Source organism: Pseudorca crassidens, chromosome 6 (assembly GCF_039906515.1).
Source record: "Pseudorca crassidens isolate mPseCra1 chromosome 6, mPseCra1.hap1, whole genome shotgun sequence".
Classification (NCBI taxonomy): domain Eukaryota; kingdom Metazoa; phylum Chordata; class Mammalia; order Artiodactyla; family Delphinidae; genus Pseudorca; species Pseudorca crassidens.
In genome coordinates this window covers 122,399,353-122,410,155 of record NC_090301.1, presented here as the reverse complement: position 1 = coordinate 122,410,155, position 10,803 = coordinate 122,399,353, and positions in this window count along the sequence as shown.

The window sequence follows — 10,803 nt, the reverse complement described above, 5'->3', positions numbered from 1 at the left end:
TCCTGCCTCTCCCTTCTGGCTTACAGAGTTTCTACTGAATGATCAGCTGTTAATCTTACGGGGATTCCCTTGTTATGTTATTTGTTGTTTTTCCATTCCTCCTTTTAATATTTTTTCTTTGTATTTAATTTTTGATAGTTTGATTAAAATATGTCTTGGCATGTTTCTCCTTGGATTTATCCTGTATGGGACTCTCTGCACTTCCTAAACTTGATTGACTATTTCTTTTCCCATATTAGGAAAGTTTTCAACTATAATCTCTTCACATAGTTTCTCAGTCACTTTCTTTTTCTCTTCTTATTCTTGCACCCCTATAGTTCGAGTGTTGGTGCATTTAATGTTGTCCCAGAGGTCCCTAAGTCTATCCTCAATTCTTTTCATTCTTTTTTTGTTTTTTTTTTTATTCTGCTCTGCAGTACTTATTTCCTGTATTTTATCACCCAGGTCACTAATCCTGTCCTTCTGCTGGAGTTATTCTGCTATTGTTTCCTTTTAGAGAATTTTTAATTTCATTTATTGTTTTGTTCAACATTGTGTGTTTGCTCTTTAGTTCTTCTAGGTCCTAGTTATAACTTTCTTGAATTTTCTCCATTCTATTTCCAAGATTTTGGATCATCTTTATTATCATTACTCTGAAATGTTTTTCAGTTAGACTGCCTATTTCCTCTTCATTTGTTTGGTCTGGTGGGTTTTTACTTTCCTCCTTCATCTGCTGTGTGTTTCTCTGTCTTCTCATTTTGCTTAAATTTCTGTGTTTGGCATCTCCTTTTCACAGGCTGCAGGTTCATTGTTCCTGTTGTTTTTGGTGTCTTCCCCCAGTGGCTAAGATTGGTGAAGTGTGTTGTGTAGGGTTCCTAGTGGAGGGGACTGGCGCCTGTGTTCTGGTTGATGATGCTGGCTCTTGTTTTTCTGGTGGGCAAGACCATATCCAGTGGTGGGCTTTGGGGTGTCTGTGACCTTATGATTTTGGGAATCCTCTCTGCTAATGGGTGGGGTTGTGTTCCTGTCTTGTTAGTTGTTTGGAATAGGGTGCAATCACTGTAGCTTGCTGGTTGTTGAGTGGAGCTGGGCCTTAGCATTGAGATGGAGATCTCTGGGAGACCTTTAGCCATTTGATATTATGTGGATCTAGGAGGTGTCTGATGGACCAATGCCTTGAACTCAGCTCTCCCACCTCAGAGACACAGGCCTGACACCCAGCTGGAGCACCAAGACCCTGTCAGTCACATGACTAAGAAAAAAAGGGAGAAAAAATAAAGAAAAAAGGAAAATAAAAGGAAATAAAGTAGAAGGCAGACAGCAGAAGCAAGAAGAACTACAATACTGCAGGCTGTGGAACAAAAACCACATTCACAGAGAGACAAAATGAGAAGGCAGTGGGTTATATACCAAATGAAGGAACAAGGTAAAACCTCAGAAAAACAAGTAAATGAAATGGAGAAAGGCAATGTTCCAGAAAAAGAAATCAGAATATTGATAGTGAAGATGATTCAGGACCTCGGAAAAAGAATGGAGGCAAAGATCAAGAAGATGCAAGAAATGGTTAATAAAGATCTAGAAGAATTAAAGAACAAACAGAGATGAACAATACAATAACTGAAAAGAAAAATACATGACAAGGAATCAATAGCAGAATAACTGAGGCAGGAGAATGGGTAAAAGACCTGGAAGACAGAATGGTGGAATTCACTGCTGTGGAACAGAATAAGGAAAAAAGAAAGAAAAGAAATGAAGATAGCCTAAGAGACCTCTGGGACAACATTAAACACAACAACATTCACATTATAGGTGTCCCAGAAGGAGAACAGAGAGAGAGAAAGGACCCAAGAAAATATTTGAAGAAATTATAGTCGAAAATTTCCCTAACATGGGAAAGGAAATAGCCACCCAAGTCCAGGAAGTGCATAGGATAAACCCAATGAGAAACATGCCGAGACACATAGGAATCAAATTGGCAAAAATTAAAGACAAAGAAAAATTATTGAAAACAGCAAGGGAAAAATGACCAATAACACACAAGGGAACACCCATAAGGTTAACAGCTAATTTCTCAGCATGAACTCTACAAGCCAGAAGGGAGTGGCATGATAAACCAAGTGGCATGATAAACCAAGATTACTCTACCAAGCAAGGATCGCATTCAGATTCAATGGAGAAATCAATAATCAATTTAGAATTGTTTAATTCTTTACAGACAAGCAAAAGCTAAGAGAATTCAGCACCACCAAACCAGCTCTAAAAAAAATGCTAAAGGATCATCTCTAAGTGGAAAACAGAAGAGAAGACAAGGACCTACGAAAACAAACCCTAAACAATTAAGAAAATGGTAATAGTAACATACATATAGATAATTACCTTAAACGTGTATGGATTAATGCTCCAACCAAAAGGTATAGACTGGCTGAATGGGTACAAAAACAAGGCCCATATATATGCTGTCTACAAGAGACCCACTTCAGACCTCGGGACACATACAGACTGAAAGTGAGGGGATGGAAAAAGATATTCCATGCAAATGGAAATCAAAAGAAACCTGGAGTAGCAATATGCATATCAGATAAAATAGATTTTAAAATGAAGAATATTATAAGAGACAAGGAAGGACACTGTGTAATGATCAAGGGATCAATCCCAGAAGAAGATATAACAATTATAAATATATATTCACCCATCATAGGAGCACCTCAATACATCAGGCAACTGCTAAAAGCTATAAAAGAGGAAATTGAGAGTAACACAATAATAGTGGGGGACTTTAACACCTCACTGACAACAATGGACAGATCATCCAAACAGAAATTTAAAAGGAAACACAAGCTTTAAGTGACACAATAGACCAGATAGATTTAATTGATATTTATAAGACATTCCATCCAATAACTGCATATTACACTTTCTTCTCAGGTGTGCACAGAACATTCTCCAGGTTAGATCACATCCTGGGTCACAAATCAAGCCTCAGTAAATTTAAGAAAATTGAAATCATATCAACCATCTCTTCTGACCACAATGCTATGAGATTAGAAATCAATTAGAGGGCAAAAAAAGGAAAAAACACAATCACATGGAGGCTAAACAATGCGTTACTAAATAACCAAGAAATCACTGAAGAAATCAAAGAGGAAATCAAAAAGTACCTAGTGAAAAATGATAGTGAAAACACAATGATAGGCCTTCCCTGGTGGTGCAGTGGTTGGGAGTCCACCTACCAATGCAGGGGACATGGGTTCGTGCCCCGGTCAGGAAGATCCCACATGCCGTGGAGTGGCTAGGCCCGTGAGCCCTGGCCACTGAGCCTGCACATCCGGAGACTGTGCTCTGCAATGGGAGAGGCCACAACAGTGAGAGGCCCGCGTACCACAAAATAAAAAAGAAAACATGATGATCCAAACCCTATGGGATGCAGCAAAAGCAGTTATAAGAGGGAAGTTTATAGCTATCCAAGCGTACCTCAAGAAACATGAAAAATCTCAAATAAACAATCTAACATTACACCTAAAAGAACTAGGGAAAGAAGAACAAACAAAACCCAAAGTTAGCAGAAGGAAATAAATCATAAAGATAGGAGCAAGAATAAATGAAATAGAAACAAATAAAACAATACCAAAGATCAATAAAACAAAAAGCTGGGTTTTTTAGAAGATAAGCAAAATTGATAAACCATTAGCCAGAGTCATCAAGAAAAAGAGGGAGAGGACTCAAATCAATAAATTAGAAATGAAAAAGGAGAAGTTACAACAGACACAACAGGAATACAAAGTATTCTAAGAGACAACTACAAGCAACTCTATGCTAATAAAATGGACAACCTGGAAGAAATGGACAAATTCTTAGAAAGGTATAACCTTCCAAGACTGAACCAGGAAGAAATAGAAAATATGAACAGACCAATCACAAGCACTGATATTGAAACTGTGATTATAAATCTTCCAACAAACAAAAGTCCAGGACCAGATGGCTTCATAGGTGAATTCTATCAAACATTTAGAGAAGAGCTAACACCCATCCTTCTCAAACTCTTCCAAAAAATTGCAGAGGAAGGAAAACTCTCAAACTCATGCTATGAGGCCACAATCACCCTGATACCAAAACCAGACAAAGATTCTACAAAAAAGCAAAATTAGAGACCAGTATCACTCATTAATATAGATGCAGGGCTTCCCTGGTGGCGCAGTGGTTGAGAGTCCACCTGCCGTTGCAGGGGACATGGGTTCATGCCCTGGTCCTGGAAGATCCCACATGCCATGGAGAAACTAGGACCGTGAGCCATGGCCACTGAGCCTGCGTGTCTGGAGTGTGTGGAAGAGGCCACACGCTCTTCCACAATGGAAGAGGCCACAACAGTGACAGGCCCACATACCGCAATATATATATATATATGCAAAAATATTAGCAAACAGCATCCAACAACACCTTTAAAGGATCATACACCATGATCAATTGGGATTTATTCCAAAGATGCAAGGATCCTTCAATATACACAAATCAATCAATGTGATGCAGCATATTAACAAATTGAAGAATAAATCCCATATCATCATCTCAATAGATGCAGAAAAAGCTTTTGAAAAAATTCAACACCCATTTATGTTAAAAACTCTCCAGAAAGTGAGCATAGAGGGAACCTACCTCAACATAATATAGGAAATATATGACAAACCCACAGTAAACATCATTCTCAATGGTGAAAACCTGAAAGCATTTCCTCTAAGGTAATGAACAAGACAAGGATGTTCATTCTCACCACTATTATTCAACATAGCTTTGGAAGTCCTAGCCATGGCAATCAGAGAAGAAAAATAAATAAAAGTAATCCATATCGGAAAAGAATTAATAAAACTGTCACCGTTTGCATATGACATGATACCACATATAGAGAATACTAAAGATGCCACCAGAAAACTACCAGAGCTAATCAATGAATGTGGTAAAGTTGCAGAATACAAAATTAATGCACAGAATTCTCTTGCATTTCTATACCCTAATGATGAAAAACCTGAAAGAGAAATTAAGGAAACACTCCCATTTGCCTGTGCAATAAAAAGAATAAAATACCTAGGAGTAAACCTACCTAGGGAGACAAAAGACCTGTATGCAGAAAATTATAAGACACTGATGAAAGAAATTAAAGATCATACCAACAGATGGAGAGATATACCATGTTCTTGGATTGGAAGAATCAATATTGTGAAAATGACTATATTACTCAAAGCAATCTACAGCTTCAATGCAATCCCTATCAAATTATCAATGGCATTTTTTACAGAACTAGAACAAAAAAATCTTACAATTTGTATGGAGACACAAAAGACCCTGAATAGCCAAAGTAGTCTTTAGGAAAAAACACAGAGCTGGAGGAATCAGGCTCCCTTATTTCAGACTATAGTACAGTAATCAAGACAATATGGTACTGGCACAAAAACAGAAACAATGGAACAAGATAGAAAACCAAGAGATAAACTCAGGCACCTATGGTCAATTAATCTATGACAAAGGAGGCAAGGATATACAGTGGAGAGAAGAAAGTCTCTTCAATAAGTGGTGCTGAGAAAACTGGACAGCTACATGTAAAAGAATGAAATTCGAACACTCCCTAACACCATACACAAAAATAAACTCAAAATGGATTAGAGACCTAAATGTAAGACCAGGCACTATAAAATTCTTAGAGGAAAACATAGGAAGAACAGTCTTTGACATAAATCACAGCAAGATCCTTTTTGACCCATCTCCTAGAGTAATGGAAATAAAAACAAAAATAAACACATGGGACCTAATGAAACTTCAAAGCTTTTGCACAGCAAACGAAACCATAAACAAGAAGAAAAGACAACCCTTAGAATGGGAGAAAATATTTGCAAATGAATCATCAGGCAAAGTATTAGTCTCCAAATTATATAAACAGCTCGTGCAGCTCAATATTAAAAAAACAAACCACCCAATCCAAAAATGGGCAGAAGACCTAAATAGACATTTCTCCAAAGAAGACATACAGATGGCCAAGAAGCACATGAAAAGCTGCTCAACATCACTAATTATTACAGAAATGCAAATCAAAACTACAATGAGGTATCACCTCACACCAGTTAGAATGGGCATCATCAGAAAATCTATAAACAACAAATGCTGGAGAGGATGTGTAGAAAAGGGAACCCTCTTGCAATGTTGGTGGAAATGTAAATTGATACAGCCACTATGGAGAACTGTATGGAGGTTCCTTAAAGAACTAAAAATAAAATTACCATATGACACAGCAATCCCACTACTGGGCATATAGCCAGAGATAACCATAATTCAAGAAGACACATGCACCCCAATGTTCCTTGCAGCACTATTTACAATAGCCAGGTCATGGAAGCAACCTAAATGCCCATCAACAGACAAATTGATAAAGAAGATGTGGTACATATATACAATGGAATATTACTCAGCCATAAAAAGGAACAAAGTAAGGTCATTTGTAGAGATGAGGATGCATCTAGAGACTGTCATACATAGTGACGTAAGTCAGAAAGAAAAACAAATATTCTTTAATAACGCATATATGTGAAACCTAGAAAATGGTACAGATGAACCAGTTTGGAGAGCAGAATTTGAGACACCGAATTAGAGAAAAAATGTATGGACACCCAGGAGGGAAAGCATCAGGGGGTGGTGGTGGTGGTGTGAGGAATTGGGATATTGGAATTGATATGTATACACTGATGTGTATAAAACTGATGACTAATGAGAAAAAAAATAAATAATAAACATTAAAAAAAAAACAATAAAAATAAAGTATTCACCCATTGGACCCTTATTAAAACTAGGGTTTTCTGATTATGGAAAATATCAGAATAAGTCAACAACAGTGGCAACATGGTGTTTAAATATCCATGTTTTCCAGCTTAGAAGACCTTGTGAACCACCACATGCTCATGGTAATTTAGCATGTTCTCCACAGAGAAATGGTGTTGCATACACAAATATGAGTTGATCATCAAAGAGCTATTTATTAACCTGTTGAGAAATGCCTTTTCTATTACTTTCCTGAGACTTCTGGAAGATACCTCTTCCTTGACTAAACCTGTTGAAGGTGGGCAGATTGGCTTGCAGCTTCTCTTAAATGGTGTTATTTGAACTTGGCTTAGGCAAGCACCTCTTGTAATTTACTTTACACTTGGCTGGAAGAAGATGATTTTATATTTGGGCTAGGGATAAAGGGAGCTTCTGTTTCCCTCTGGGGACCTATGAAGATTGAAAACATTTACTATGTGTGCTTTCTTCACCTTCCTTTGAAAAGACATAAAACCACCTTGTGCTGTTTCTCTATGTAGTTCAGGCATGCAGAGACATTCATCCTGTTGCATAATGCTTAGAATCAAAGGTGTTGCAAAAAGCTTGGTTTGTTTCTGATAATCCAATGACTGCACATACTTAATAACTGATTTTACTGTAATATTCCTGAATTCAAAAACATTACTGTTACTTGACATTATTACATATTCAGTAAAGGATTATATCTTAGTTTACTGGAAAAAAGTTATTAAAGTAGAAAATTTTAAAAATTATTAAAAATAAAAAATATTAAAAGTAATAAAAATAGAAAGAAAGAAGAGAGCCACCAAACCAAGAAGCAAATCCACTGATGATAACAAGCACTAAGAAGTATATTTTTTAAAAAAAAAGACAGACATAACCCTCAGACAAATGGTAAAAGCAAAGCTATACAGACAAAAATCACACAAAGAAGCATACACAAACACACTCACAAAAAGAGAAAAAAGAAAAAAATATATATATATATATTAAAAAAAAGGAAGAGAGCAACCAAATCAATAAACAAATCTACCAATGATAATAAACTGTAAATACTAAACTAAGATAAACATAAAACCAGAAACCAGTCAGTCGCATACAGCAAACCCCCAGTCTACAGTTGCTCGCAAAGACCACCACCTCAATTTTAGGATGATTTGTTGTCTCTTCATGTATTCCACCAATGCAGGGTACATCAGGTTGATTGTGGAGATGTAATCCGCTGCTCTTGAGGCTGCTGGGAGAAATGTTCCTTTCTCTTCTTTGTTCTCACAGTTCCTGGGGTTCAGCTTTGGATTTGGACCCGCCTCTGCATGTAGGTCACCTGAGGGCATCTGTTCCCTCCCAGACAGGACAGGGTTAAAGGAGCAGCTGATTCGGGGGCTCTGGCTCACTCAGGCCAGGGGGAGGGAGGGGTAAGGATGTGGGGTGAGCCTGCGGTGGCAGAGGCCAGCACAACGTTGCACCAGCCTGAGGCGTGCAGCGCGTTCTCCCTGGGAAGTTGTCCCTGGATCCCGGGACCCTGGCAGTGGTGGGCTGCACAGGCTCCCGGGACAGGAGGTGTGGATAGTGACCTGTGTTTGCTCACAGGCTTCTTGGTGGTGGCAGCAGCAGCCTTAGCGACTCATGCCCGTCTCTGTGGTCCGCGCTGTTAGCCGCGGCTTGCGCCCGTCTCTGGAGCTCGTTTAGACGGTGCTCTGAATCCCCTCTCCTCACACACCCCGAAAAAACGGTCTCTTGCCTCTTAGGCAGGTCCAGACTTTTTCCTGGACTTCCTCCCGGCTAGCTGTGGCATCCCTTCAGGCTGTGTTCATGCAGCCAACCCCAGTCCTCTCCCTGGGGTCTGACCTCTGAAGCCCGAGCCTCAGCTCCCAGGCCCCGCCCGTCCCAGCGGGTGCGCAGACAAGCCTCTGAGGCTGGTGAGCGCTGGTCAGCAGTGATCCTCTCTGCAAGAATCTCTACGCTTTGCCCTCTGCACCCCTGTTGCTGTGCTCTCCTTCATGGCTCCGAAGCTCCCCCCTCCGCCACCCCCGCAGTCTCCACCAGTGAAGGGGCTTCTTAGTGTGTGGAAAGTTTTCCTCCTTCACAGCTCCCTCCCACTGGTGCAGATCCCATCCCTATCCTTTTGTCTCTGTTTATGCTTTTTTCTTTTGCCCTACCCAGGTACGTGGGGAGTTTCTTGCCTTTTGGGAGGTCTGAGGTCTTCTGCCAGCGTTCAGTAGGTGTTCTGTAGGAGTTGTTCCACGTGTAGATATATTTCTGATGTATTTGTGGGGAGGAAGGTGATCTCCATGTCTTACTCCTCTGCCATCTTGAAGTCATTTTCTCCTTTTTTTTTTTTTTTTTAAATAAAATTCTACCCAAAGAGCATGATTCTAAAGCTGCTGTTTCTCTCATCCCATGTAGCCAAAAAATGCACATATGTGTGTGTATTTATGACTCTAAAATGTATCTATCTATCCATCTCCATATACCATTTATCTTTGATTGAAAGCTTTCCTTTATTTCCCCTCAAAGAAAAATATAATTTTAACAGATATTGTTATCAGTTTTAAGCACTGAGGCATAAACCTTAAGGTTTATCACTTCTGGATAATATGAGGTAGTCATTGTTTCACAGACATTTTTAGTTTTTCTCCTAGTTATTTGAATATTTCTCCTTTTTATTTTTTTCAGAAGGTCTTGAAAAAGGTGAAGTCCACATATAAGTGTAGGGAGAATTTTTGCTCGCTACTGATCTCTTCAATAATAGTTTCATGCATTTTATTGATATTTAATTTAAAGGTTGTGCTAATCCATATGCCCTGGGAAGCAAATACAGAATTAAGAGTGCAAGAAATTTATCAGTAAAAAATGTAGTGAGAGGAAGTAAAATTGAGCATTTGAATGCTTTCAAAATGCTGTATAGGTCTGATAACCATGAAAGAAAAGAAGGGGTGGGAAAGCAAAAACTGGTGGGAACACCTCACTGTGCAGTGGAAGAGTTCTGCTTAGAACAGAAACAGCCAGATGGTAGTGTCTCTGTACTCTCACTGCTTAAGGACTGCCCAGGAAGGGTTTTTCTTTGGATTTAATGCTGTGGAAGATTCTTGCAGCTCAAGAGCAGACCATTCCTTGAGAGAGAGGTGGATGAAGGACTCTCTTGACTTTTTGCTATTCACCCTTATAGTGTGTGAATCCACATCTCTGATACTGTTTGGGGAGCACATTACCCAGCATACCAATATGCAGAGGTTTTGAAAAGAAAGGTAGTGGGATGAACGGCATTTTGTCAACACTGCAGTTGGTCACAAGGTCTTAGAAAGTATTCATCTACTCCTTCCTACACTGCACTCTAAATGCCCCTTGCCCTCACATATGCCTGTTGGTCTTGGAGGCTTGCCTAGGGGTGTGACCTGTATCCTCATCTTTGGGAAGTCTGAGTCCTTGGTAACCATTTATTTCTCACTAGTTTATGTCACAGTTGGGCATCAGAATGGCAAGGGGCACTCAAGTGGATGCCCGCAGTTCCACACATTCCTTCCTGCCCCATTGTGTATCAGCAGTCCTACCTCCTCTAGCTAAACAGGGCAAATTACCCTCTCATGTTGGTGACTCCTTGACTGCTGGCCCTTGGGCACAAGGGGTTCAAAGACATTTTCAGATGCTCTTTGTGGTTCTATGAGACTCTAGTTTTGTCCCTTGGTATGAGTACACTGTCTTTGGGGACCAGGATCTCTAACTCTGCAAAACCCAGAGCTGTATAGATGGGAAGCAAAAACTCCTCAATGGCCCAATGACAGTGATGGTAAATAGTGCTTCCAGCCACTTGATTCCTAGACTCATGTATTCTTCCCACTGGGACACAGTATGTTGAAGACTCTGATTCCATTAGTATATTGAATCCTGGAAGATGTTTTCCCATCCTCATAGAGTGTTGCCTTTAAGCTGTCCCATCAGCTATGACTTTCAGTGACCATTCCATGCTCTATCAGGCTACATTTGAACAATGCACAATGCAATACA